The sequence below is a fragment of the Triturus cristatus genome, chromosome 1_2 (genome assembly GCF_964204655.1).
Source record: "Triturus cristatus chromosome 1_2, aTriCri1.1, whole genome shotgun sequence".
Taxonomy (NCBI): domain Eukaryota; kingdom Metazoa; phylum Chordata; class Amphibia; order Caudata; family Salamandridae; genus Triturus; species Triturus cristatus.
In genome coordinates, this window is record NC_140580.1 from 799,607,365 (window position 1) to 799,629,967 (window position 22,603).

Here is a 22,603-nt window from a genome sequence, read left to right on the forward strand (position 1 = left end):
GCCTAGTTAAATGCCTGACAGAGATGCTTCTTCCTTTCGAAGTCTTCACACGTGAAGTCAGCAAGGAGGACTGTACTATGGGCCAAACTATCCCATTGTTGCACATGCTGCAGTAACAGCTGAAGGAGTTGTCTGAAGCGTACATAGGTGTGGAGGAAACAAATGAAGCACATGAGTTGGTGGAGAGCTTATCCCGTCGCTTAGCTGAAAATACAAGGGTGAAAACTAAGATTATGTCAGAAAAACATTACATTTGTGCCAGAATTCTGGATCCACGGTACAAATCATTACTGAACAGTAAGACATTAATTCCTTTTTCAGAACTGAATTTTGCCCGGTACAAAACTTGTATAGCTGAGGTAGCCAGTGACTTTGAAAATGAACGGCAGGCAATTAAAGGCCCGCTACTCAAACCCACAACAAGTACTGCAGCAGGGCATCCGGTGTCAAGTTCTACTTCAGAGCCAGCGGGCAGTGCGTTTGGCTCAGAGTGGTCACCAACACTATTGACAATAGCAAGAACCGGATCATCAGCCCCAGTAAAATCGGCACAGGATTGGTATTTACAGCAAGGGCTTGCTAGGTCCAGTGCTGATGCAAGGACAAAAGAGGCCAAACAAAGTGCAGCACCCCTGAACATTGAGCGGATGGTCCAGGACTATCTGGATGACCCAACAGAGGCCTACATTGATCAAAACCCATTGCGGTATTGGTATGGTAAAAGGAGTCAATGGCCAGTGCTCAGCAGGCTGGCGATAAGCTGTCTGGCTTGCCCTGTTGCAAGTGTCTCTTCTGATCGTGATTTCAGTGCTGCTGGTGCCTTTGTAACAGTGAAAAGGATCAGTCTCTCACCCAAAAACGTGGAGAGGTTAACCATGATCAAAATGAATCAGCACTTTATACCACCGAAATATACAATACATGAATCAAAGCAGGAAGATGAGGACAGCGACTTAGGTGACGGAAGTAGTGTGTTAGATGATTACCTACTTCTGGGTGAACCCCCAGAGTTTGAGGTATACTTCCCTGACAACTAGGCTTGAACTTCTTACTTTCTCCCTTCCTTATTTACTTTTATTTGTGTGTGTCTGTCTTTCTGGTTCGAAACTTCGAATCACAACAAATCCATCACCACTGTCTTCTAGTGTTTTTATTGCCACATTGGAGTTGCAGCTGTCTGCATTTCACTGAAGTACATTCCTCTGAGTCCTGCTCCTCCATCCTCCTGACTCGCCCTAAATCCATTTCTCTCAAACCAGATGATTATTGGATGTAGAATAATAAAAGAAAAAAGAAAATGTTGCCTCATTGAGACCCTCCAAAAGAAGTGGAACATGAGGACTACTATAGCTATCCTCCTTTCCGAGCAGAGAAAGACTACCCCTTAACTTAAGATGAGAAGGAACAGGTAATGGATGATGGCATGCATTGGACGCTGACAGAGTGATTTGTGTTGTTGTTGTTTGTTGTGCATGAAGTGAATTCATTGTATACTATTATTTAATCTACACACTAAATGTAACTCAAGTCAATGTTTCCCTTCTTGTTTTTTAATAACAAAATTGTACTTCTACTGCAGGTCGATCCATTGCATTTTGAATATGGAATGTGGACTCACTCTGGACACTGCACACTGAGTTGGACAACACCATGATGATGATCACAGTGACATAATATCTTCTCAGTCACTCAGTAGGATCGTAGATAATTGATGGAATAAGTCAGGGTGTTTCATGAGTGGCATAAAAGGTAAAAAAGTAAACAACAACTACACACATGTCTGTGTAGTGGTGAAGTTGAGTGTAGTGGTATGACTAAGGGTGGGCGGCAAATTCCGTTCCGCTCACGGAAATTGCGAAATTTCGGCATGTTCGAGTTCCGTGCGGAACGCGAAAATGTTGAAACTTCCGCGATCCGCGGTGGAATGGAATTTACCGCCCACCCCTACCTCAATCCCCTGCAGCGGCTTTCATTTAAATCTGACGCATGTTTATATAATGACTCACGGCTTAGCGCGAGCCACCTGTGTTTGTTCAATGACATAGGCATCTGGTTATGTGCCGCTGTCATCAGACTCATGGCTCTAATAAGTATTTCAGCGAGGTAGTGTGATTTGATTTTTGACGTAGTTTATACTTCAAAGTCCACTTTCGCACAGGGACAGTAGCCTCAACTTATTTCAACTTGCGCTCCAACCAATTGCACGTCAACTACGAATAACCTTTCCTTTGTTTAAATGTTTTTCTCTCGCATCACACGTGAGGACACAGGCCAAGTGAGGCGTGCATCGCAAATTATAGTGCTCATTGTAAACACTAAACACCGCACTAAAAATGCTCTGGCAAATAACCCATCCCCAAAAGATTTAGGCCACAGCAGGAAACGCGCGCTATTTATGTTTTACGGTAAACTTTTAACCATACTGGGCCTGTAGTTTTACGTTTCTCATTGCAAGCATTGTCATACTAGACCCTGCATACGCAGACCCTCATGGTGATAAACATACACGAGCCATGTGGGCGCGCGATCCTTCCTGGAATTGTACGGTTGCACAAGCTCCCCACACAAACAAACTGAGCTGAGGAGTCAGACACATGGGGGGAGGACTAGCCATCACTGTAATACCACCCTCAAAAGAACTACCATTGATTGTCCTACAGATTTGGTTCGACTGACCAAAGACGCCTGAACTCACACACAGACGAAGAAGCCTATTTGCCCAACTTTATAACAAACGCATCTTTTTCCAGGGCCGTTTTTACATATAAAAGGCCACACATGGACTGCAAGCATGGCATCGATTTGTGTTGTGAGGGACTGGTGAGGCGAGGCTTTTTACCCATTCTTTTATCACCTGGGTAAGGAGCAGAGGAGGGAAATGAAATGACACGTTTTTGGCTATCTCCATTGTGCTCAAATTACCACAAACAAGCATAGGAAAATTCACCTGATCAGTGAGTGATATACTCTGGACAGGACTTCATCCCTCCTCCCCTTTTGCTGTGATGGACCCTTCTTCCACGCGCTTGGAGGATTATATAGAGGAAAGGCCTAGCAGTGCCTGTGTGTCTGAGCCGAAACTGCTGCGTGTGCAGAGGCGCCGATGGCGTCCCACTGGCTACCCTATTCTCTACTGAGTTCCATCACCAAAAAGCTCATTAATATGAGCCTGACAGCAGCAGTCAGGATGTGGCCATCCATCAGAATGATTAGTTTAAATCCATCTTTCACAGTTTCTATGCCAGCAGCGCCCTAGCTGCCAACTGCCTCAGTTGGCAGACTCCATACATAGCAGTTCGTACAGCTATGGGCAAACTAAAACCAAAGTATTCCTTGGCTCAGAACACTTTTATAAGGTATTTGTTATGCATTGCTCGGATAAGGTACTTTACAGGCAATACTTTCGATGGGCGCAGCAAAATCTGCGCGAGCATGCGAAATTTTGCGTTTTCGTGGAGATTTCTTGCCGTTTCGCGGAAATTTGCGAAAGGCAACTTCGCAAATTCCGCCCACCCGTAGGTATGACTGACATCGGTGCATTGATTTAGTCACTTAATTTGTAAAATGCTATGTTGCTCTATATGTGCTTTCTCTGAATCTGTCAAAAAATGTACGCTAAATGGAGGATGGGTCAAGGGTGCCATGGGCCTGCTGTGTCCTGTTGTTGTTGTAGGTTAATGCTGGAAACAGAGTAGACATAATGTATCCTTGCCACCTCTAAAAGGGTTCTTGTTGCACTCCACCATAATTTAAGCATTTTTTTCTCCTTGATTTTTCAATATCCCTTTTGTTTTTACATCTACAATTACAGGCCAGCCCTTACCCTGTGCTTTACTGGGAAAAACAATTCACATTTACCTTACCAATCCGCATCCGCCAAGCAGGCAGTGGCGTCACCCAAGATTGATGGATGGAGCGTCCATGGAAGAGAGGGTCAAGAGGAATGCCGAGATGCAACTCCCCAATTTGACCAGGATAACATACAGTAACAGTATCAATATTCATCGCATTTTAAATAATTTGATTAATTTTTTATCTTCAATTATTACGACTGTGTGTTGTTGTTATTATGTTTGCTCTCTGTTTAAATTGTCTTTGCTATCTTTAAAAGTAAGCCCGGTACAACAGAACAGAAACTGTATGTAATTTGGGTCTCACTGAGGGCAGACTGGCAAGGCAAATTGCATAATATACTGCTGCCCTGTACTGTCTAATTGTCTAGTAGTAGTTAGTAAGTACTACTTATCATTAACCATCAAGTTATCATAATCATGCATGCATTTCCTTTCTCTCCCTTAACAGATTTATGGATATGGTCGCCTACCAAGATTGTGTTTTGTTGTTTGTCCATGCGTAGTGTTTTTCTTTGTCAAACCTTTCCCCAAAACCCCCTTCCCAACCATTCATCAAACCCTAAACCTCTTCCCCCGGGCTGTGTGATTTATTGAGGTGTGACTAAATTAAATGTATACCAATAATTGATCACACGCTTGCTGGGGCGGATGTGGCGAAAGCAACACTAATTCAATTTCAAGGCAGGGCGAGTATCTTCTTCTGCTTGCCCACCCATGATCAGTATATTTGCAAGGTAAATTTTTTTTTCTCCAAAGGAACCTAATCCATCATCATTAATTGCCGGCATCGATTGGATTTGTCATCCTCCTACACAGCACTAAAGGTTACGCTTGTGTCGAGTGTAGGCCTAGTCAAGTGACTCGACACAACTACAGTTTGTAACTTGTTGTACTAGGCTATCCCTGCAACCATTATGTTTTATTTTACTTTAGCATTGATAATCAGCATTATTATTATTGTTTGGCAGTCTTCTTGTGTACTGTACTGTACTTAGTTCTACTCCTCCTCCCACAGTCTCTCTCAGTTGACTGACTGTCTCATTTACTTTTTTTGCAAATGCTACTGCCAGTGTCTACTACTACCCCCACAACCATAGCATGTTGGGAAACCAAACCATCGTCACCATGCAGCCATCGCTGTGCCTAAGTTAAACATCAAGCACAGGTAAGTGAAGACGTTTGGGGGAGGCATAATTATAAATGGAAATTAATTCATTAATTCACACACCCCTTGAATCCCCTTGCAGAATGCATAGACTAGGAGGAGAGACTGACAGTACTAGTAGGACAAGTCACTCAGTGAGAGGTACCGCATCTATGTGTTTGTGTCTTACAAAGTCAGCCGATTTTTTAAATCAAACACTGGCTGTGGCCTTGCAGCAGCAAGGAAACAGTGTGACGTAAAACAGTAACCCCCCCACAAAACATATGGAAAGTATAAATATAATTTAATGCCCTAACAAAAATAAACTATGTAAAAAATCCCACAACAACACCTGACCCACCCCTCTTCCTAACCCCAACCAATGTCCGAAACGAAAAAGTTCAACCAATTGTCCATGTCCATAAATAAACCCAAACGCTCAATTCCCACATACTAAAAGAAGCAGTAAAAAAGAGGCAATCAAACAGGGTCTCAACTCATCGGCGGGCTCGCTTCTCCAGGACATTAATACGCTCCTCTAGGTGGGCCACGCGGCACTTCAATGCTCGACAATTGCATCCATGGGGGCAGCAGTGCTGGATAAAGAAGTGGTACAAAAGGGGGTGGCAGTAGGCGGCTGCCATACGACGGCGCCGTAACACTGGAGGGGCCTGGCTGGGGCCCGGGGCATTGGAGGAGGCTGCAACTGCTGCCGCCTTCTCCTCCTCTGCCAGAACCGCCAGCCACTGGTATTCAGTCTGTATGGCCTCCAGCTTCCGGCACCGGGCCATGGCTACCAGCTCCTTCCTGTCTGGTTTCCCTTTGGAAGGAGTAGCTATATACACTTAGCAAAACAGTAAGACAAATTAATTCTACACATAGTGGCACAGTAGCACTAGCAAGCACAGGAGAAAACATGTGTGGTATGTATCTCCCACTTCCTCGGCCTCTAACATTTGTGGGAATCTCAGGCATTCAACCACCCATGCATCTGATTCCTATCGGCCACCTATGCATGCATCCCATGTATCCTTCTCTGCCAGTCATAAATATTACATTTCGACCGTCCCTTTTCGTTCAACCCATCCATCAAGGTCATCTGATCTGACTTTTAGTCTTCTCCATAAAACTTTCACAGCTGAGTTGAATTCAGATAGATGAGGCCATTGGCTACTCAACACTCCCGCCGCTAATGCTATTGCTAATGCCAAGTAAAGGGTGTCTTCTCCAACCGTTCACAACAAATTCTTACTTACTAAGTCTCAACAGTACAGTGTACACCCTTGCAGCGGGTATAATGTCAATAAGTAAGGAATATAACTCATCACCGCCTGCCAATGCTGGTGGCTCACCCCCTGCTGCACATGCAACTGCTGCATCTCCGGCTCCCACAGTGGCCACGTCACCATCGCCGCTGGCCCCGGCACGGTCGGTTGATAGTACGCCTAGAAAAAACATTACACATTTTTTAGATGCCATATACACCTCCCCCTATTTATTCTTTTTCACTAGTAAGATTGAAAAAAAAGTTAATACATACATATACAACATACATCACTAGTACAAATCGGGTACTAGAGTAGAGGAGACACTAGTAGTGTTATATGGTCCCTTGGGTCATTCTAGTCTTTGCTAAGTTAGCCTGAGCAAAGCAACCATTTTAGCTTTGTGTCTTTTATTTTTGCTCACGTTACCTCTCAGCTTGTTTTGTAAGACGCCTTTAAGCCCACATGAGCTCATATACTGCTACTGTCTGAACGCTGCATACAAGGTCAAAAAACAAGCCAGTTTGTTATGGAGTTCTGTTGGTCAGTCCGTATTGCTTAGCCATAACATGCTACACATTTTGGCACGACTGGGAAATGCTAGCAATATACTAACGCGCACCATTTTTCCCATAAAAGATGGAAGATTCCCTCCTGAACCAGAGCTTTGCAGAGCTTATGATGTAACCAGTACTTCTAGGTTCTTCTAATTTGAGGGGTCCCCCAGAATTCGCTCAGAGATCTTCATTTATAATTTCATATAAATTATATTCCTAATAAGGGGAGAGTGGTTCTTCCACCACTGTTCAGTTATCATGATTGATTTCCCCTTTTGTCTTCTTTGGAATGCTTATTGTTTTAATCTTATGAATTTTGCTGTTGGTGCTGGCTCGTATACTGCATTATAGAACAGCATACAGAGCTTGTTAGTTGAAAATAAACCTTTTGAACTTACATAGACTCTGTGGTATTAGATGTGGACTTACACGAGTGAGTTAGCGAAAGGGTGTGCATTACTTCCACGACTCTGAGAGGTCGGGAGTGTTATGTTCTAGGTTGTCTAATCATTGGGTATCTTCGGGGGGTTCGGGGAGCTAATGAGACACTATAGCTAGTCGGTCAGGGGATTGTGGGTGAGGTGTGAGGAAGGTCCAACATCCTATCACCAACATCCTATTTTCTTGTTCATAGTTCTCTTTGTGCATAATCCCTACAACAGTAGTAGTATGTCCTATCCTATAAAAAAATTGTAAAATATCTAGTTGGGCATTTTGTTGGTGGGAATTGTCGAAAAGCCTCAAGATTAAGAAGACTAGAAGAGGACAACCCAAAGGACTGGACTCAATGGCTAGAGCGATGGGTGAATCTGAGTTTTTTATTCAACACCTTTTAAATAAAGAATGGCCATCTGGGCAACCTTAGCTACAGACAGACTAATAGTAGTAGTACAGAGAGTCATAGCAGAGGCAGTTAAAGGCAGGGATAACAAGAATTTAGAAACAGATAGTCTAGATTGAAGAAGATTTTGTAAAAAGTAGAATTAGGAAATCAAAATAATAGTTCGGAAAAAATAAGGTGCAGTAAAAGTTAGGGAAGTATAATTATTAATATTAACAACAGGAGGATTTACTGGGGTCAGCAGCAGCGTCCTCGGTAGAGGAGCGGTCCTGGCCATTAGCTGCTCCCGCCGACTCCGACGAACCCGTCTTCTTGCCCCTGGGTACTGTTCATGAAAGATGTGAGAAAGAAAGAGACAAACATGGATGATTGGTGTGAAACCAATAAAATATTTTAAAAAACGCTTAAAAAATATTTATGGAAACAGCAATTGCAAAAAAATTGCCCTATCTAATCTGGTTGGCTAGTATTGCAGGATTCGCGGACCGTCTAGTTATTATTTATGAACACTAATCCAGTGTTCCATTCTGATTCCAGAATACTAACTAAGCCTAAGTACCACCTGACCTAGCCCACCTATTCCAGATGGGCCAATTGTTCACTAAGTCTGCATTTCCATTTATTTTAGTCCTCAAAAATGTATAGATGGATGACACATGCATACATTTTTGCATATACCAAATTGTTGGTTGGTTGCTGCTGATGTTCTGCTAGTGATAAGCCTATTACCACTCACTAAACAAACTACAAAAGGTTCTTCTAAGGACTGGGGTAAGCAGCACTCAGCAACACATGGCGTGACAGAGGATGCATCACACAGACCACTAAAAAATTACCTGCTAATAAGTAACTAAACCTATCAATCCACCACTATCTCCTCTTAGTGGCAGGAGGGCAAAGGAAGGACTAGAGTCTCTCTGGCATTACCTAACTTAAGTTCTCTAAAGGAAACTCTTACATGATCATGCCAAACAAGCGCAAAGTTGCAAACAAGTAAGATTAGTAGCGCCGAGCACCTGTGTCATAACAATCGCAGAAGATTTTTAAACGTAATACCTGCAATGTAAGCAGCAGCATTCTTGCTATTCGGAAAAAAATATATTCGCAATATATAACACAGAGCAGAAGAACACAAATTAGTAATATTAAATAGCTACTCACCAAGCCCCGGGACCTCCACTCCTAGCAGGTCCAGCAGGTCCTGCTCCCAGTTCAGGATATTGGACCACTGGTGTCTCAGCTGGGTATCGGTGCGCCGGACACCAGAGCAGCGAAACACTGCCCGGCGCACCTTTCCCCACTGCTGGCAACGCTCCCGAGCCCATACCGGTCCCAGGCCTGCTGCCTGCTGCCACCTCCACCTCACTGAATAAGGCCCCTGGCTGCACCCCTTTTGGGCGCCACCTTCTGCAGGGAAAAAGGTTGCGGCTGCGAGCAGCCTTGCGCTTGGCCTCGCCCTCTCCCTTGGCCATGGTTCTGGGACTCGGGGTGGGGGGCGTAAGAGAATAGGGAGGAAATAGAAAAGTAAGTAAAAGAAATTAAGAAAACAAGTTATAGAAAAAGAGTAAAAAAGTAGTAAAAAAGTCACAAAAAGTAGAAAAATCTCAAAATATAGAATCAGGAAAATATAGAGATAGATAATAAATAAAAAAGAATTGTACAGAAACAAAGGATTGCAAAGATAGAGGGAGGATAGAAAAGCAGGCCCAGAACCATAGCAATAGAGTGAAAAACAAGATGGCCGCGCCCATTGCGACTGCATGGGCAAGTTTGCGCTATATTTCCCCCCGAGCATGCAAAAAGCATTACGAACACGTAATATGCGTTCCCGAACAGGAAATACTAATCGCGAACAGGCTGGAGCACGCAATACACGACCCAGAACAGGAAATAAGCATCGCAAATGGGCGGGACAAGTGAAAAACAAGATGGGCGCGCCCGTTAGCGACCACATGTGCAAGTTAGCAAGATATTTCCCCGCGAGCATGCAAAAACACATCGCAAACGGGTGGGACAAGCAATTCCTCGTGTTCACAGAATTTCCGCGTTCTTGCGCTGAATTTTTACTGTTTCTCGGAACTTTCAGTAATGCGACTATGCAAATTCCGGCCATTGGAGAACTCCTTAAGGGAGACGGAAAGAAGGATGAAAAGACTGCAGGACAGTTACTATAGGAATTTGAAGCAAATGGAGGAGTTCAGGCAAAGAAGGTTGGCTACTACACCTGTTTTGGTTGGTCTACTCTACAGGGGATTTTGGAGATTATTATTATGACTCAATGTCAGAGGGGGGAAGTGATGGAGTGGAAATTTCGTATTTGCATTTTGCTCCTTTGAAGGGTTGCATTATAATTACGTGTAACGCGCACCCGCATTTAATCCTGTTTTGCGTAACTGTGAGTGTTAGAATTGTGAACCACATTAACGTATCTATGTGCTATATTTTAGTTTATTGACAAGATAGTATGAAGAGCTATCATAGAAATTAAATGCAAGTAGTAGAAACGCTAACATGAAGAAACTGTTGTGTGAAGTTGATACTACTCGTGTATTAGATGTGTTTAATAATAATACTTATAATGTGGTAAATGCGTCAGTTAAAATGCAAGACTGATTATGCAACTAGTAATGTTTATATGATGCGTTCTTAGGTTAGCTAAAGTCGTAGGCCTGAGTTGCAACCCCTGACAACTCAAGCTTTAGAACTAATGTTCTGAATTTCATGTGCACTGTGGGAATTTTTCTTCTCAAATTTTAGTTTGCAGGTGGAGAAGCATTCTTTTAGGCAAAGTAATGTCTTTGTTTTCGCAGCAAAGACAGGAGAGAAGTTACAATTGTATGGCTCGGAGGTGATAAAGGAAAGAAGTTGGTTTCTAGCGGGAGATGGCACTGGAACCAAGGACAAATTGTTGCAAGGGATGTTCAGGGAGAACATAGTGGAAATGAAAGCTCATCACTGTACCCATTGTTGAGTATGTGAGAGGAGTGCATTCTTGGAAGTCTACCTGTGGGTAACTGGTTGTTAGAGTTAGGGATAATGCCCACATCTTCCTTGTCCTTTAAGAGGGAGCATCGCAGAACGAGCTCTTCCTATTGCGACAGTGGCTTTATGCTACTTGATCCATCTAATCGGTGGAAAGACTTCTTAAGAAGACTCCATGACTGACACCTTTTCTTCTTAATCGAAATGCTTACTCATTAATGTAGGGATGTCATTATAGGGTTAGAGTAGGGATAGGTTTAATATTCTTCGTTCACCAGCCCTCAATGCAAGGAAATTTGGACTCTTGCTTCTTGATTGTCTGTATCCTGCTTCTTGAGCTAATAGTTTTGTTCATGTTGCACCGTCTAAATTGACTGCATAGATTTGACTTTATTCTGTTTTCTTTGTATTTTTATACCCTCGTAATGAGGTGTGTTTATGTTCAATTATTTTTGGCTGTGTAATAAATGCAACGAACAATTCTTAATTGTCCCATGGTTATTATGTATCCGGAAGTGGTGTTTATAAATTGACTGTTCATTATGATTTTCTCCCCTTCACACTTTCATGCTGCTTAAACGACCCATTGGAGTGTGTCTCTAGAAAGTTCCAGACTGACTAGAAAGGGCCCTTTTACAGGAAAATATATGACAACATCCATTAAAGTTCATAATCGTAAGGAAAGCAGTGTTAAAGTTAACTTGCAAGAAAACAACAGATCCTTTTCCAGTGCCAACAAGCACCAGCAAGGATATATTCACTTTTGCATGGAAATATTGGTGAGGGAACAGGATGCGAGGGCATGCACACAGGAAAGGAAAAAACTCTAGGAATTAGAAGTAGACTGGTCATCGCAAACCATGCAACATTGTGTTCGAGTATTATATAAAACTTTGCATACCACTACTTTATTTGTGTCAGGTGATGCTGTCTCTTTTTCCACAGGAACGTGACCAGAAAAATTGTCTACTTGGCTTTCAGAGTCCTACAATTGTTTTCATAATGTCTACAGCGAGGCTCAAATGGAGTGTGGTGAGTCCACGTTTTGGTGTTGTCATTCAGAGAACCCACGGACTCTGACCCTGCTAATCTGAGCTGTGTCATGTAAAGGTTCATGGGGGCCCTGGGCAGGACATATTATGGACACCCCTGTAAATGTTTTAATTTTAATACCCATTTCCTGCTAACTCAGGCCAGTATGATGCCAAAAAATACTGAATTAGGCGGGATCTTGAGACAGCCCTGTTTTGTTTTTAGAATACACATTGGGCAGCAGCATTGTCAGATGACTCTAAAGAGGAATCTGAGAGGGCGGATCCCCAGCCAGAGTACAGAGAGGGCAGTGACCCTGAGCAGGAAACATTGTGGGAATGACTGGTTAGCAAGGAGAGGAGTAGGATTTGTTCTCGTGACTGGAGCCTGTGACAGCTTGACCGGTGCAAGGAGATAGAGTAAGTCTTAGCTAAAAAAAAACACATGTGTGTAGCTCAGGAACTGAGCTTGGCTGGGCTGGATGTGGAAGTCATGAGGGTTTAGTCCAGCTCAGATGGTGGCAGCAAAAGTGTTATGTCCAGTACTTAGGAAGAAGTGCACGCATCCAGAGACTTGAAGGAGGGGGCTGGCATACACCAGGGGATTTTGGTTTATAACGTGGCTCCAATGGTGTGCAGGGTCCCTAAGGTGGATTAGTGAACTGGAACAAGGGATCATATTCCTAGTTGTAGGAGGGACACTCTACTGACACTAGATGACAGGTGTAGGGAGAGGGGTTGCCCTATGGTAGAAACCCTGGTATGTGAGTATGGAGACCGCCCAGAAGAGTGTTGGGTTGGGTTGCAGGGACAGTCAGACACGGTCTCACCAGTCTCAGGAGGGTGATGTGGGGTACATTTGCAAGGCACTGGATGGTGAGGTGTGGGGTAGGTTGGTTAACATGTGTGAGGGGCTGTGTGATCTAATTGTTGGAAAGCATAGGTTTAGGCAATGTTTACCAGAGCTATGCCAACATCCAGTGGAGTGTGAGTTCTCTGAACCCAGGGAGCTTACACTGGAGGCAAACCTTAAGTGGATTCTAGAGGGTCTGAAGAAGCTTTTGGGAGTGATCCTGAAGGAGGTGGCTCAGGTTTTTCTCAACTGAGTGAGGTAGGGGAGGTTTGTGTTGGCCCAGATAGGTCCCAGTGTAGTGGGTTGGGTGAGGAGTCCCATGTCCTGTCTGAGTAGAGGGAGTGGAGGTGGGCTGAGTCTCAGAGTGTCCGAATTCCCATCCCGAAACCTGGATGGTTCCATGAGTGAGCACCACAAGGGGTGCCATAGTCTGCACCAGGTCAGCAGAGGAGGGTGGCTGTCACAACCGTCCCACCAGTTCTGGCGTCTGGCAGCACCACTCCAAGTGGGTGAGTGCAGGGGTCCCTAGAACAGGGTGAGGGGGGATACAGTCCCCAATGGGAGGGCCAGTGGGTTAGGGGTTGCCAGCTCTGAGGTCAAAGCAACCCAGAACTGACTAGGGTGGGGCCACTTCTGGCTTTAGGGGTCTTTATGTACTGTCAGGTGGACAGGGAGATGAAGACATGTGCCCGGCAGACCCTCACACCACACATGAGGCATGAGTTTCCCTGAGAGGTAGGCTTACTTCCCCGGAAGTGATGGCTTGCCAAGCACAGGTACAGCCTCAGGGTATATACCCTGGGTTGGAGGACAAGGTTCAGGGTGTCCCCGCAGACCTGGGAGGAGGGGCAACTGCTAGCAGTGTCCCTACAAGTGTGTCTTCTGGGGTACCCCCCTGGGTGGGAGGGTACAGAGCCTCAGGAGGGGTGACAGGGGGAGGGAAGCTTTACCCCTGACCCCTATCCAGGCTAAGGGTACAGACCCTAGGCTGGTGTACCAGTTAAAGGAAAGCATCCCTGAACAGGTGAAAGAATTGTGCAGGGCACATGTCACAGGTGCACTGACAATTCTAGAGTCTGTGGGTACCTCTCCACAGTTGAGGGTACAGGACCCCTGAGGGTAGGACAGGGTGTGGGAGAGCCCACCCCAGTCTCTTGTCCAGTCTCAAGGTACAGACCCTGAGCTGGTGGGCCAGTGTCAGGATGCCATCGCTGACCTGGCAGGAGGAAGAGTGGACAAAGGATGCCAGGCACTTGGGGCTACCACTCCCACTCTCTGATGTCACAGGGATTAGAGAGCCATGAGAAGCATGAGGCCTGGCTGTCGTCACTGGCATCTGTCAGTGACCCCTATGGCTTGCCTTCCTGGTGGACAGAGATGTCCCTGGGGGGATACGAGTTACACCCTGGGGGGGTGGACTGGGCCACATCACTGTGTTGGCCATGGTGGTACTGTCTGCCGACTGGGAGACATCCGTAAGCAAGGTAAGGCTAGGTGCTGCACAGATGGAACGTCCAAGTGAGGAGAAGTGTTCCCCATGGACTAGCTTTGTGGGCCCCAAGAGTATGGACATAGCGATCCAACTGGGTTCAGAAAGTTGTTGAACTTGAGTATGCAGCTGCTGTTGCAGGCCAGGGTCCATGTTCTATCGCCCCAATCAGGGAAGTACACCAAGGTATTTATTGGTCTCTCCTGGCTTTAGGCTGATAGGGGGTTATGGTGGACCTGGCAGTTTTGCAGGTTTATCCCCAAACCTTTTGCCTCCTTTTTTTCTGACCTGTTTTTGTTGCCTTTAGGACTCTGGGCACTTTACCACTGCTGATCTGTACTAAAAGTGCATATGCTTTCTTTCTAAATTGTAATTCTGATTGATTCTCCCTGATTGGCATATTTGAATTACTGGTAAGTCCCTAGTAAAGTGCACTGAGTGTGCCCAGGGCCAGTCAATCAAATGCTACTAGTGGGCCTGCAGCACTGGTTGTGCCACCTACACAGGTAGCCTTTCAAATGTGTCTCAGACCTGCCCCTGCAATATCTGTGTGCACAGTTTTTAACTGCCATGTCAACCTGGTAAGTGCACCCACTTGCCAGGCTCTTACCTTCCCTTTTCTTTCATGTAAGACACCCCTAAGGTATGCCCAATGTACTCCAATGGGCAGGATACATTGTATATGAAAGGTAGGACATGTACTGGCGTGTTTTACATAGCCTGATAGTGAAATACTGTGTATTACGTTTTTCACTATTGCAAGGACTTGCTCTCCCACAGGGTATCATTGGAGCTGCACTGTAACATTTTATAAGTGTACATTTTCATTGGGAACAGCTAGAGATTTGGAGCTTGGGCTCTCTGAACTCAGAATTTAATAACACATCTTTTATTAAAGGTGTTTTTAAAGTGTGAGTTCGAAAATGCCACTTTTAGAAAGTGAGAATTTTCTTGTTTAACCATCCTGTGTGCCTTTGCCTGTTTGTCTATTCACCGTCTGGTTTTGGAATGACAGGAGCTGGGGATGTGCATTCATTCTAGACTGTCAAAAGGGGGGATTGAGGTATGTCCTGCCTTTCCTGGGTGACTCATAGCCAGGCGAAATAGACCTTTCTGCATTTAGAGTGGTGGGAGGGGTTTTCACAAGCACCTGAATAGGCTGTGTCTGCTTTGCATATTGCTGTCTCCACCTCCTCTGGTGAAGCTGGACCAAGGAGGACAGAACTGGTTTTTACTGAGCTCTGAGACTCTTGAAACTAAGACTGCAAAGAGAAAATGGGGTATTAATATTAGACCTAATACCCCAGAAATGTAGATCACTTCTGGAGTCAAGAAGAATCTCTGCCAATGAGCTGGATAGCTGTAAGGAGCAGGACTGTCCCTTTGTTGTGTGTTGCTGTGCTGGGTTGGCCTGCAATTTCTGCTCTTTCCAAAGAGAGGACAACGACTGAACTTAACTGTAAATCCTACTTGAGAAGATCTATAAAGGCTTGAGTTAGAGCTTGCGTCCTGTTCTGAAGTCTCAGGGACACAAAGAATTCACTTGCAGCATCCCTGAACTCCACTGCTGGGAGTTCTGGCTTGCCTAGTGGTGCCAAACCAGTTCTGGGCCACTGTAGGTGTTTGTTGGGCTACAAACCCCAAGAAGAAGATTCCTGAAGGCATCTCCAATACTGCTGCCTGCACCGACGCCATAGTCACCGCTCGCTGGTTGAGCGCAGCACTGACCGTGATGACACTACAGCCCGACACTGTCCATGCATTGACTTCAACAACATCAACAATGCAGCTCCCTCCACCTCGGCCAAGGGCACCACTTATCGAGTGCACAAAGCACCACCCAAGGCAGCCTGATGCCAGCACCAACAGCACACCATCGCCGAGCCGATAACTGACGTGGGTGACTGCCCAATGCCGAATCATCGTAAGGAATTGATGCACCAATGCTGCATCACCTGCCCTGCACAGTAAAGAGCTGACGCCTCACCTCCCCTGCAACAGTAAGGAACTGAAACCCCACCTGCCCAGTGTAGCAGTATGGAACCAATGCCTCACCTCCCCTGTGGCAGTAGGGAACCAATGCCTCACCTCCCCTGTGGCAGTAACTAACGGACTCTGTCCAGCACAGGCACCACATCACCTCTCTGACGCCGTTGTTTGGCCCATTACAAAGGGTTTCTCTAGGGGGTCAATGTGACTCCGTGACTGGCCAGCACACCTCATGGGCAGCACCGTACTTTGGATTTGTACCTGTCAAAGTATCGAGATAGCCCCAGTTGGAGCTATTGTCTTCTAAGAGCTATGTAGTGTCCATTTGTGGAGTTCTCACTTTATTAATGTGGGTTATATACAAATGCTTTTCGCATTGCCTCTGTAGTTTAGCCTGACTGCTCTGTGCCAAGCTACCAGAGGGTGAGCACAGGCAAACCTAGGTGTGTACTTTACTCATCCTGACTAGAAGGAAGGGTCCCTACTTGGACCAGGTGCAAGCCACTGATAACTAGGGACTCCCATTTCTAACAGAGGGGCAACTGGTATTTCGCTAAAATGCAGAGTTTGTGGGGATGTGCTCCATAGGTGATGCCCACAATGGACTCCATTTGCCGAATGGTAATGGCCAGAAGTTCAACCACCAGAGTAAACAACAGGGGTGAGAAGGGGTACCCCAACTGAGTGCCCCTCATTAGATGGATAGGCTGCTTGTGTTGGCCATTGACCCGTATTGTGGCTGTACGGGCAATGTAAGAGGCCATAATCCTAGAGATCATGCCCGGCCCGAGACCAGTCCTCCCAAGGACTGCCCTGAGGAATGGTCAACTAATCCTGTCAGAAGCCTTCTCCTCATCAAGCGAGAGAAGGCGTGCGGGGATGTTCTGGGGGTGTGACTTCTCTACTAAATGTGCAACCCAACAGTTGTTGACTGCTCATTGCCAGTTGTGGATAAATCCCATCTGGTCGGGCTCAATAAATCCAGGAAGATATGGCTCCAGATGGTTTGCTAAGATCTTGGTATAGATCTTGGCATCCGTAATTAAAAGAGCTATGGGGCAGTAGGAGGCACATAGGAAGGGTCTTTTCCAGGCTTAGGAATGAGGGTGATTTCTGTTGCCGCCATTGTATAGTGAGGCCTGTATCGGATGGGAATACATTAAAAAGTGTTAACATGCAATCCTGGAGGAGGGGAAGGAATGTTTGATAGAAGGCAACTGTAAGCCCATTCAAGCAGGGTGTTTTGCCAGCAGGCAGTTCCCTCAGAGCACATTGCAGCTTGGAAAGAGTGATATGGGCTTCCAAGAGCTCCATATGGTGTGGCCCTAGAGGATCCCAATCACAGGTGCTGAGATAAGGGTCTATAAGCTAATGAGGGGCAACTTCCCTTGTCTAAAGAGCCTGGTAGAAGCTATGTAATGCCTGCTCTTTCACTTGTTCAGTGGTGGCCCAGTTTTCATCCCTTGTCTTGATCTTAGTTATGTGTGCCCAAGCATGATGCTTTCATGATTTGTGAGCAAGGAGATCACTCACCTTGCCCCCCTCATTGAATCATTGCTTTAGAGCCAACAGGGATTGTTCCGCTTTATTTGTCCTGTGGGTCTGTAGCTGGCTTCGTTGCAAGGCCAACTGCTTCTTGTTGCCTCTAGAGGCGGCAGACTGATCAAGGTGCTCACGAGACTTGATCTCGGTAGCCAGACGCATTTCTACTATTTGGGACTCCCTAGTGCAATAGCAAAGGAGAATATAACTCCCCTTATTGTGACTTTAAAGCCATCCCAGAGTGGGAGCCCAGAAATACCCAGGAGGGCATTTAGGCGAGAAATAGTCTTTGATCACCTTTTGGATTTCAGTACCATCAATAGGGTCTAAGCAGGTGTAGGAGGAAACACCAGCACAGCAGGGCTTGTCCTGGGCCCCAACCTCGGGTCCACACCTGTTAGACATGGACATGGTCTAAGATGGAGATGTCCGAGATGGTGATAGTAGCTAGATCTCGAAGTAGCGATTGAGTGATAAGAAGGTAGTCTATGCGGGAGTATGATGTGTGAATATGTGAATAAAAGAATAGTCCCTTGATTCAAGGTGTCTATAATGCCATACATTTACAAACCCGAGATCAGTAAGGTCTCTATTCTATTCTGCAGTATTTGTATGGCACATGGCTACCCATGGGCCTCCCAGCGCTTTCACGGCCACTGAAGAACAACTCTGGTGTGTAGTTACTCCCTGAACAGGCAGGTCTTCAGAGCTTTGTGGAAGGGGAGTTCTTGCTTCAAGGTGCAGAGTTTAAGGGGGAGGGTGTTCCAAAGTTTGGGAGCCAGGTAGGATGTAAAGTGACCTCTCCCCAACGTGATCTCCTAATCCTGGGAATCTTGAGTAAATGAGCCGAGGCAAGTGAGCGTAACAGTGGGGGCTCTCTGTTGTTTATGGCCCCATGGATGATGCAGAGGGACTTGAACTGGATGTGACGCACCACTGGGAGCCCGTGAGGATCCTGAAGGGCTTTGACAGCTGACTGTGCCTTGAGGGTATCAGTGAGAAGTTGCGCAGCCACGTTCTGCACTGTCTGCACTGGGATATAAGGTATCAGGCATTACCATAGTCTAAGCGTGCCAGCACCAGAGCCTGGACAATGATTTTTCTGGCTGTAGGATGGAGAAGATTCAGCACATTCCTCAATAATCTCAGCATGCCAGAGCAGCTTGCTGATATTTTCTTGGCTTGGTATTCCATTGTGAGTTTGGAGTCTAGCCGTACCACCAAGCTCTTTATTGGATCTGTTGGTGTTGGCAACTTGCTTAGACAATCTGGGATCATCCTCTGGGCCCTACTCCGGGAGTTTCTCCCTAACAACATGACTTCTGTTTTGTCCTCATGGAGTTTAATTTGCAGCCGGCCATCCAACTTGCTACGTTCTGGAGGCATGGCATTGAAGATACATGGTTGTTAGTCTTATCAGGGGAGATGGACAGGACCAGCTGGGTGTCATCGGTGTAAGAGACTAATGACAATCCAAGCGATTGCACAATATTTACAAGAGGGAGCATGCACAGATTAAAAAGTATGGGGCTAAGGAAAGATCCCTGAGGGACTCCACATCGAAGAGGGAGAACCTCAGAGTAGTGTGTCTGATCTACAACCTGGAAAGCGCAATCCTTCCGGAAAGAGGAGAGCCATTCAAGCACCTTGCCCCCAATGCCTACATTTGACACTCTCTGAATGAGGGTAGCATGGTTCAAAGTGTCGAAAGCGACACTTAGATCCAGGAGGATGATAGCTGCCGAACCTTCCTGATCCAGAAGTTTTCCTCAGTTCCTCGACCACTGCCAGCGACACACCTTCTTGCTTAAGAGTGATAGGCATCATCCCATGCGCTGGAAAGAAGCAGCACTACAATCAAGTTCAGGGTCTGACACTAAATTTAGGTCTCCACCCATCATAATATTACCGTTCACATTCATAAACTGCTCCTACAAGAGGTCTCTGAGATAGGAGTACTGAGCCTGGTTGGGGCATGGAAGTTAAGGAGCCTGCAATGACCAGTACCCCATTGAAGAGTTATTTTCAAGTAGCGGTTGTTTACATTCTGCACCCTCTTTAATAACCTGGTGCAGAAGCCCACTTTATACATCCCCATGCCGCCTTGGTGGAGGCATGCCCCCAAAAGCAGTGTGGGTATTTCAAATGGGATATGCGAGGGGAGTCCTACTGTAGGAGGTGAGTTTCTTGAATAAAGATGACATTAGGGTCCTGGAAGAGAAGATTGTGCCAGACTTGTCTTCGCTTATTAGGGGTGTTCAGGCCCTAGGCGTTAAGTGAGAGTAGTTTAGGGTGCTGTGCAGTGGGCATCACGTCAGATAATAGACGAAACAACTGTGTCGTCGAGTGGGTGTGCAGAGGTGTTCCTGCTAGGAAGCTTTAAGTGGAGTGGCAGTGTGGGATCTCTATCCCAAATATGCGGTATTAGCCAGGGTGGAGTTGGGTTAGGGCAGAACTAGCCATTGAGATAACTGAGGAGGCCTAAGGGACATCATCATAGCTGAAAGTGACTGAAAGTGTAACAATGGAAGTCAGGCAGGAAGGCCCACAGGAATAGGTGTATGCCTTGATTTCGGGGCAGACCTGAATGCTTGTCAGTAAGATGGGCGTTTTGGGGAGTCCATCGCTGAGCCTGCATGGCAAAAGTCATGAGAGCGAAATGTCCTCTGCTGTCCATCTCCCAGTATAGGGTGTAGTGATATAAAGGGCCAAAGTTACAAAGATCCAGTAGATGAAGAGGCCTGGGAAGGCCCCCTTTTCATGTTGCGAAGATGCTGAATAATGTCTCTATTTATTTCCTGGGATGCAGCTACTTTGTATTGTTTGTCAGCATGGTGGGGCGGCACTGTGGACTAGATGGAACATCGTGTTTCTCTGGGAGGGGTGAGCAGAGTGGCAATGAAGCACCATCCCTTGAAACAGTCTGAAGCTTCAGGAGTTGCTCGGTTTCCATCAGGGAGCAAGGAACACAACGCTTTCCCTCCTACTTGAACATGATGGTGAATGGATGGCCCCACTGGTAATGTATGTTAAGGTCCCGCAGTATGTCTGTGGCCAGCTGGAAGTTCCTGCAGTGACAGAGGGTGACAGGGGATAGATCTTAGACCAGCTGGATAGTATAGCCATAGAAAATGAGATCAGCTTGCCTCCTTTTTGGTAAAGAAATGGACCCTTGTCAAGATATTGGGATACAGCCTGGCCTTCCTAGGGGAGAAGGCACATGATGTGCTCTATCCAGAGCTGGAGAGAAGTGTCATCATTGCAGTGAATCATTCGAAGGAGCTTGGCAGTGAAGGCCATTATATCGCCACGCTCCAAACCCCTGGGAAAGCCTCTGATATGGATGTTCTTTCCCTATTTCTGTTCTCTAAGTCTTCCTGCTTCATTTGTAATTTGAGCTGTTGTTCTTCCGTCTTTAATGCAGGATTCAACATCGGCTTTGAGGGAGCTGATTTCAGTTAAGACTTACTTTAGAAAGTGGTCCATGTAAGTCTGTGAGATGGGCACTGGCACCTTGTCTTCGGCTACAGTGGCAGGCAGTTGGCCCAATGAATCCATGTCAGGCGCTTTAGACCAAGGCGAGGTAATTGGGTTGTCCTTGATTGACCCAGCAGGTGCGTCCTTTGTGGATTTACCATGGGGCATCCTAGCAGGCAGTGAAAATTGTGGGAGATCAGTGAGCAAGGCAGCCTAGAATAGCACCCACAACCGCTTAAGTGAGGGCTATTGCAGGAATGGTGTAGGGTCAGGCATCCCAATCAATCCAGTAGATCGTGTTCTAATTGCCCTGAGTGTTCAATGTATTGGCTACAGTAGGCTTGTCCGATCCCAGGATAGAAAGAATTTTGGAGCTATAACCTGGTCATCAGGGCCACATTGCATTCCAGAGGACTACAGGTACGTGGAGTGTCCCAAACATATAACACAGACGCAGGGGCATCGAAGCAGCGGTTTGAGGAGAAAACCATGCCCCCGCAACTCACCCTCCACCCATCTAGGCCCAGGGTCCAACAATCACTCTCAGTGCAGGAAGAGTGGTCAATGTCCCGAGGGTCTTCAGCATGTGTCTCTCAGGGGCAATGAAGTGCTTTATATGGCCCTCAGAGGAGTCAGCAGTGCATAGGAGGGCACCAGAACTATCTACAGCACCACACTCCCACAGCCCAGCAGGGGCACAAGAAGGAGGATCCACAGAGTAAGGGTGTTGACAGACTGTCAGATTCAGGCTACCAGAGTGTAAACGCTTTCAGGGGGCCACAGTTTGCACAAGGTCACTACCTCGCTAATCAGGCGAGTCACAAGGGCCAAGCAGTCAGGATCTGTGAGACAGATTGCTCCCAATGGCCAAATGTTGTTGACCGCAGCCTGTGCTGTGGGCTCTTCCAGCAGCCTGGGAAGAAGCACTGCAGGGAAAGGGAGGCCTGCTTTGTGTCGTGGCCTGGCTTAAATCAAGCGGTACTCCCCTCACATCCTCCAGTAGGGTCAGGGGAGAAGAGGGGGTATAGATGCTCCAGGTTAGGTACTCTGTGCCACAGCCAGACTCCAGCCAGACAGGATCTCCTGATTGTTCCTGTTTCGAAGTTCAGAGCTGTGCCGCCTGATTTGCAGGATACCTGCTAATCTGCAGCCTGCTCTCTCTTCCAGCGCCAGGCTAGGCCTCCTAAAAGCTCACCAGACAGGGTGTCGGAACTCAGCTGGATGTGCGCAGTGGTTTGCACTCCCATCTCGCACTCACTGCAGGCTGACTCACCGAGTACGTGCAAAGGGTAGAGTGGCGGTAGTGCCGAGCTGGGGACCAAAAGGTACAATGCCTCCCCTGCCATAATGGGCGCTTGGTGGGCAGGATTTCTTCTTTTCAGGGCCCCACCAGCAGCTAATATTTGCTCAGAGCAGTGGGAAGGGGCCCTGGATCCAACACCATGCCACAGTGTCTTGAGCGTCTTCGGGAGGCACACCGGCATCTGGGGCACCAAAAGGTCTGCACTGGCTCAAGGACGTCACCACCAGCTCCCCAAGATGGTGGCTGAGCAACTGTCAGCCATGCCGAGCATGGTCC